We start from the raw sequence: 7,500 nt of genomic DNA, 5'->3' as shown, positions 1-7,500 counted from the left end.
AAGCCCCTGTCAGGGGGACTTGCACCGTCGCAAACACCCGAGAACGTCGCCTCCCATACACCACATTTCCCGACCGCCTGCAAGGACGGGGGATTCGGTGCTGGGCTCGGTCCCGTTTCGCTCGCAGCTACTCGGGGAATCCCTGTTGGTTTCTTTTCCTCCGCTTAGTGATATGCTTAAATTCAGCGGGTTGTCTCGCCTGATCTGAGGTCGACAACGGATACATCGCTTTCGCCCATTCCAGCACGACCGAGTACGACGCCCTGCCACGTCCTTACGGACGAGGCTGGCAGGCGGCACAACGCCTGCGCGCGTGCGTCATACGAGCGGTATGCCGAAAAGGACTCGACACGTTCGAAAACCCAGCGCCAACCGAGTGCGACGCCCTACCACGTCCTTCGCCCAACACGGAGCTACTTATAGACGAGGCTGGCAGGCGGTGAACCGCCTGCGCGCGTGCGGCGCACGAGCAGTTGCGTGGTAAGCGACCGTGTCTGAAGCCCAAACACCACCGAGGCAAAGATCGCCTTAGCAGCGCGCCGCTTCAGCGGGCACCGCAGGGGCGACTAAAACCTGGCGGGAGGCATCGTCTCGTGTAGCGTCGCCCCTGCCCCAACTGGAGTGGCCCAGTCTTTAGGGGACAGAGACTGCGAAGCACTTGGACCGACGGCGGACTACGACGGAACGCTTCAGCTCCGCCAACGGGGCACCCACGCTCTCGAAGGAGACATTTTCCGTTTCGCGGCAATTCTCCGCCGTGCCGTGACTCTTCTCGCTCGCAGACGGCGCTGTCGCGTCGAACCGCTTTCGGGGGCCACCCTTCTCCTCCCCGCTCCTCGCAAGAATCTGCCGATTCCCATTCCTGCGACGAAGCCCGGAAGGGCGCCCACACAGCTGCGGTGACGTGAACGAGCGACCAGCTCTGGAGCTCGACGTACTTCGAAGGCAAACAGCGCAAATTGCGATCGCGCTGGCTTTGCGCACGGCGCGGGAATCGGCCGGCGTTTCATTCCCACGTTTTCCGTGCACGCAAGCGTGCGCTTCCGACTCTCTCGCAAACGTGCGCGCTACATGGCAACAGACGTTCGCGCCTCGTGCTTGGACCGCTCTTTCCCTGCAGGTATCCGACTCCATCCTGCGGCGGTCTTACTAGAGGCGCGCACTCGTCACGCTGCAGTAGTATTGCCTCGTTTCCGTCTTTTCGAAGAATTGGCACAACGGTTTGCCACCGTCTCCCTCTCGTGAGGCCGCTGGCGCGTGGCTTTAGCGCTCAACGTACTGTCCATGATGCCGACGCGGTCAAAACGAGTCGACGGACGCACGTTCCCTGTGCGCCGAAGTCTCTCTTGATATGTGATCCGACCCTCAGACAGACGAAGCCAAGGGAAGACCCAAGGCCGCAATGTGCGTTCAAAGAATCAGTGCTCAGTGTGTCCTGCAATTCACACCAAGTCTCGCAGCTGGCTGCGTTCTTCATCGACCCGAGAACCGAGTGATCCACCGCTTAGAGTCGTGAAAAATAGTTTGTTCAATTCAGTACAGTACAACCAGGGTTTTAGGCACGTGGCGTCTCCCTGTGTGTGGTTTCGAAGAGCGCCTTTCGGCGTGCGCTCCTCCAGTCTCGCTCTTTCGGCGGCCGCGTCTCAGCAGCTGAAAGCCTAATGGCACTCCACTCCTGCTACTCGCGCGTGTGTTTTGCGCCCACGCCTTCCTCGCTTGCCCTCGAGGCACCTTATGCCGTTTGCGCGCACTCGAAGCCGGTTTTACCTGCCAACCATCCACCGGACCCGTGTGTCTCGTGTGCACGTTCACATCGCTCCACTAAAAATTGCAAAGAGCGACAGAGCCATGATTAGGGCTAAGCCGCTGTGGAGTCTTTAACGGCTACACGGCCACGGGCAGGGCTTCACCCCCATCGACGTGCTTCGCTTCAGTCAGCAGTAGGTTCATAGAAGGGCCTCAAACACACACACACTTTCGCATCGGCAGATCGCCGCAGCATAACCGCTGTTGATCCAACAGCCTACTTGAGACGAAAGACAAGAGCCCGGCGCGCGTACTCGCGCAGCTCTCCAAAACCACTCGGCCAGTGCCAGGGACGGCTCCCTGCGCCGGCGCCACAACAAGTCTACTTGAGGCGGAAGACGAAGCCAGCAAGGGCCTGGCCGCAAGTGCGTTCGAAACCGGGACTACAGTCCCTCGTCTGTCCGTACTTCCTCTTTCGACGTGCGGCGCCTTCCCAAAGCGCACAAGTCCGCTAACCGCAGAACGCTTCCGACGTAGCAAAGCCGCGTTTCCTTCGGTACTTCGCAGCAACGCCGCCTTTCCCTCGGCGGCGGGCGAATAGCCTGCAGACGTCGTCGCATTAAACCGCGATCTCGACACCTCGCGCGTCACGAGCAGGAGCCGACCGGCAGCCTCCGGCCCTTTCGGACTCGGTGGCATTTGCCGCGGAGGACGGGAGAGCACTTTAGGCCACGGTTCCTTCCGTACTTGGCAGCCGCACCCTCATACCGACAGTTCCATGACCGACCGAGCGCCACACCGTTCCTTTAGTACTTGGGTGGCAACAAAGTCGGGTCGTTACTCCATACTCGCCGCAGGAAGCGACCGGCAGCCGCCAGCCTTTTCAGACTCGGCAGCGTTTGCCGCGGAGGACGGGAGAGCGCTCGCACCACGGTTCCGTGTGTGTACTAAGCGGCAGCGGCATTAGCTCTCGACCGTCAGTTCCTTGACCGACCGCACGCTTCGCCGTTCCCCTCGTACTGGGCAAAGCAGCAGGTCGGGTCGTCTTACTCCCATTCCGCGCAAGAGCGCCAAAGCGGACAGAAAGCCCACCCAGTGTGCGTTACGCCGTTTCTACCCGCGGGCGCGGCCAAGCCAACCGTCCAAGGTTGCAGCCGGCGTCCACTGGGCGCAACAAATTTGGCACGGGGCGCCCCTCAAAATTCAGGCAGTCCCCGGCATGTTCGGGTATAGCCGTCCCCGCGTCCAAGCGGGGCCAGCGGCGGAAAGCGTCGGGCGCAGCGAGCTGCTTCACCCACACGGGGTAGAAACAATGGCGCTCGCCACCCTTCACAATCCGGTAATGATCCTTCCGCAGGTTCACCTACGGAAACCTTGTTACGACTTTTACTTCCTCTAAATGATCAAGTTTGGTCATCTTTCCAACAGACCGGCGCAACCGAAAGGCCGCGCCGGACATCGGTCCGAAGACCTCACTAAATCATTCAATCGGTAGTAGCGACGGGCGGTGTGTACAAAGGGCAGGGACGTAATCAACGCGAGCTTATGACTCGCGCTTACTGGGAATTCCTCGTTCAAGGGGAACAATTGCAAGCCCCTATCCCAATCACGAAAGAAGTTCCACGGGTTACCCAGTCCTTTCAGACAGGGATAAAGACACGCTGCTTCCTTCAGTGTAGCGCGCGTGCGGCCCCGGACATCTAAGGGCATCACAGACCTGTTATTGCTCTGTTTCGTGCGGCTAGGAGCCGCTTGTCCCTCTAAGAAGGTTGTAAGGTGCTGGGAACCCCGCACCTATTTAATAGGCTAGAGTCTCGTTCGTTATCGGAATTAACCAGACAAATCGCTCCACCAACTAAGAACGGCCATGCACCACCATCCACCGAATCAAGAAAGAGCTCTCAATCTGTCAATCCTCCCAGTGTCCGGGCCGGGTAAGTTTTCCCGTGTTGAGTCAAATTAAGCCGCAGGCTCCACTCCTGGTGGTGCCCTTCCGTCAATTCCTTTAAGTTTCAGCTTTGCAACCATACTTCCCCCGGAACCCAAACACTTTGGTTTCCCGGAAGCTGCCCGCCGAGTCATTTGAGTAACTCAGGCGGATCGCTGGTTGGCATCGTTTATGGTCAGAACTAGGGCGGTATCTGATCGCCTTCGAACCTCTGACTTTCGTTCTTGATCAAAGAAAACATTCTTGGCAAATGCTTTCGCAGTAGTTCGTCTTGCGACGGTCCAAGAATTTCACCTCTAGCGCCGCAATACGAATGCCCCCGTCTGTCCCTCTTAATCATTACCTCGTATTCCAAAAACCAACAGAACAGAAACGAGGTCTTGTTCTATTATTCCATGCAAGTTTATTCAGGCGACTCGCCTGCGTTGAGCACTCTAATTTTTTCAAAGTAAAAGCACCGGCCTTCTCGAGGCACACAATGAAGTGCACCAAGAAAGGACCGGCATGATGTTCAGTCCGAGCCGTCGCATCGGGTAGATGCACTACTCGTCTGGAACTGAGATCCAACTACGAGCTTTTTAACCGCAGCAGCTTTAGTATACGCTATTGGAGCTGGAATTACCGCGGCTGCTGGCACCAGACTTGCCCTCCAATTGATCCTCGTTAAAGGATTTAGAGTGTACTCATTTCAATTACGGGGCCTCAAAAGAGTCCCGTATTGTTATTTTTCGTCACTACCTCCCCGTGCCGGGAGTGGGTAATTTGCGCGCCTGCTGCCTTCCTTGGATGTGGTAGCCGTTTCTCAGGCTCCCTCTCCGGAATCGAACCCTGATTCTCCGTTACCCGTAACAACCATGGTAAGCAAGTAACCTACCATCGAAAGTTGATAAGGCAGACACTTGAAAGAAACGTCGCCGGCTCGTGGCCATGCGATCAGCACAAAGTTATCCAGAGTCACCACACAATACGGGCCGAAACCCGATCGATCTTGGTCTAATAAAAGCACCCGTCGCCCAAAGGGCTTCAGGCTCACTGCATGTATTAGCTCTAGAATTGCCACAGTTATCCAAGTAGGAAGAAACGATCTAAGGAACCATAACTGATTTAATGAGCCATTCGCGGTTTCGCCTTATTTCGGCATGTACTTAGACATGCATGGCTTAATCTTTGAGACAAGCATATGATTACTGGCAGGATCAACCAGGTAATCGTTCAACTGCGCGTCCAGCCTTTCAAGCAGGCCGGACGCCGTTTTTGCGATGCCGAGGCCACCTTCAGGCGCCCCAACACGCTTCGTTCTCGCAAAGGGTAGCACTTTGCACAGTCCGAGACGACGGCGTTCGAGCTCGCTACGGCGCCCTCCCCGCAGGGCCGGGTATCGCCACGCGGCAAGAAGCACGCAACATTCTCGATAGACCGGTTGTGTCGACTCGATCGCGGCTTGCGGTTTCTCTCGAGCCCGCAGCACTGGTGGACCGACCGACACTTGCAACGTAGCCGAGACGGCAAAGCCGCTAGGCGACGGGTCACGCCCGCGCCTTCGGCGCTTTCGTATTTGATTCGTCCGAGGACGATGCGGAACACACTTCGATATCGTGGAAAAAGCGTCGTCCGACAACCAGCCCCTAACGCATCAAGCGGATGAGGCTGCAGACGTCAGCTGTGGGATCCACGGGAGCGATACCGGGGACACGCTTGACGGGCACGAAGCCCGCCGCATATCAAACACCCAGGTCGCTTTGGGGGCGACTGCTCTCTGGGACCCCCATATAATAGCAGCGATAAGTACCCAGACCTCCATGGGGCCGTACTCGTGCCACTTTCGACGAGCGTTTGGCGAAAATCGTGCCGCCTCGTAACGCCGCGAGCAAGATTGAAAGCTTACGTCGGCAGCACAATGCCGAAGTCGTGAAAGCGCAGCGCGTCTACCGAATGCGCGAACGGCAATTTCTCGCTAATGGCCAGTACGGTTTCCTGCACAATTGCCTTTCTGTCGCCCTACGGGGCCCCCGGCCGATCGATTCGAGGCACGCTAGCACGGCCCCTTCGCCATTTCCGAGCACGAGTGCGAACAGTGCGGGCGGCGTGCTCGACGCCCCGGCTGACGTCGTTTCGGACTTTGTCTCTTCGCGTGCTCGCGGCAACGCCGCGGCCAACGACGACGTCTGCGCGGTTCTTTGCCGGTTCCCGGCGTGCTATAGTGCAGCCCTCTGCAGGGTGACACCGGCTCCGTCGTGGCCGTGCGGCGGCTTGTACGCAAAAGTTGCGTCAAAGGCGTCGCGCTCGCGCCGCCCCGGCACACGCGGTTTCGGACTTTGTCTCTTCCAGCGCTCGCGTAGTCGTGGGCACGATTGTCGACTTCGGAACGGTGCGCGGACACCGCCACGAGCACGCGCAAGACGAAAATCGCACTACGGTACAATGTCGGCCGGGGCCCTACGGCCCCTTACAGTAGCAGCGATAAGTGCCCAGACCTCCATGGGGCCGTACTCGTGCGACGCGGCGGCGTACTGCGCCGAGCCGAGCGCCAATATTTGGCTTTTGCAGGGCGGATTCGAGCTCTGGCGATTGCCGCGGTACCGCCGCTCACCGATTCAAGGCACGCTAGCGCGGCCCCTTCGCCATTTCCGAGCACGCGTGCGAACAGTGCGGGCGGCGTGCTCGACGCCCCGGCTGACGTCGTTTCGGACTTTGTCTCTTCGCGTGCTCGCGGCAACGCCGCGGCCAACGACGACGTCTGCGCGGTTCTTTGCCGGTTCCCGGCGTGCTATAGTGCAGCCCTCTGCAGGGTGACACCGGCTCCGTCGTGGCCGTGCGGCGGCTTGTACGCAAAAGTTGCGTCAAAGGCGTCGCGCTCGCGCCGCCCCGGCACACGCGGTTTCGGACTTTGTCTCTTCCAGCGCTCGCGTAGTCGTGGGCACGATTGTCGACGTCGGAACGGTGCGCGGACTACGCCACGAGCACGCGCAAGCCGAAAATCGCACTACGGTACAATGTCGGCCGGGGCCGTACGGCCCCTTACAGTAGCAGCGATAAGTGCCCAGACCTCCATGGGGCCGTACTCGTGCGACGCGGCCGCGTACTGCGCCGAGCCGAGCGCCAATATTTGGCTTTTGCAGGGCGGATTCGAGCTCTGGCGATCGCCGCGGTACCGCCGCTCACCGATTCAAGGCACGCTAGCGCGGCCCCTTCGCCATTTCCGAGCACGCGTGCGAACAGTGCGGGCGGCGTGCTCGACGCCCCGGCTGACGTCGTTTCGGACTTTGTCTCTTCGCGTGCTCGCGGCAACGCCGCGGCCAACGACGACGTCTGCGCGGTTCTTTGCCGGTTCCCGGCGTGCTATAGTGCAGCCCTCTGCAGGGTGACACCGGCTCCGTCGTGGCCGTGCGGCGGCTTGTACGCAAAAGTTGCGTCAAAGGCGTCGCGCTCGCGCCGCCCCGGCACACGCGGTTTCGGACTTTGTCTCTTCCAGCGCTCGCAACCATGTCGGGGCCGACGCCGACGACTGCGTGGTGTTTCAACGATTGCCGGCGTGACACAATGCAGCTGCGTGCGGGATGCCAGCGATTCCGTCGTGTCCGTGCGGCGGCTTGTACGCAAAAGTTGCGTCAAAGGCGTCGCGCTCGCGCCGCCCCGGCACACGCGGTTTCGGACTTTGTCTCTTCCAGCGCTCGCGTAGTCGTGGGCACGATTGTCGACGTCGGAACGGTGCGCGGACTACGCCACGAGCACGCGCAAGCCGAAAATCGCACTACGGTACAATGTCGGCCGGGGCCGTACGGCCCCTTACAGTAGCAGCGATAAGT

The 7,500-nt window shown here is 59.5% G+C and overlaps 3 non-coding genes across 3 annotated transcripts in view; all 3 read right to left on the bottom strand.

Moving 5' to 3' along the window:
• LOC140213854 (large subunit ribosomal RNA) overlaps positions 1-213 on the bottom strand; it is a 3,959-nt gene extending 3,746 nt beyond the window's left edge. The window contains exon 1 of the ribosomal RNA XR_011890837.1: positions 1-213. This exon is cut by the window's left edge and continues 3,746 nt beyond it. This is a non-coding gene — a ribosomal RNA (large subunit ribosomal RNA).
• Positions 214-1,359: 1,146 nt separating this feature from the next.
• Positions 1,360-1,512, bottom strand: LOC140213830 (5.8S ribosomal RNA). Its single transcript, XR_011890811.1, has one exon. It is a non-coding gene; the product is annotated as a 5.8S ribosomal RNA (ribosomal RNA).
• Positions 1,513-3,086: 1,574 nt separating this feature from the next.
• On the bottom strand, positions 3,087-4,901 carry LOC140213839 (small subunit ribosomal RNA). The gene has a single exon (XR_011890820.1). It is a non-coding gene; the product is annotated as a small subunit ribosomal RNA (ribosomal RNA).
• Positions 4,902-7,500: the final 2,599 nt, after the last annotated feature.

This window comes from Dermacentor andersoni, chromosome 10 (genome assembly GCF_023375885.2).
Source record: "Dermacentor andersoni chromosome 10, qqDerAnde1_hic_scaffold, whole genome shotgun sequence".
Classification (NCBI taxonomy): domain Eukaryota; kingdom Metazoa; phylum Arthropoda; class Arachnida; order Ixodida; family Ixodidae; genus Dermacentor; species Dermacentor andersoni.
Note: the sequence above shows the minus strand (reverse complement) of the source record. Positions and strands in the feature narration are given on the sequence as shown.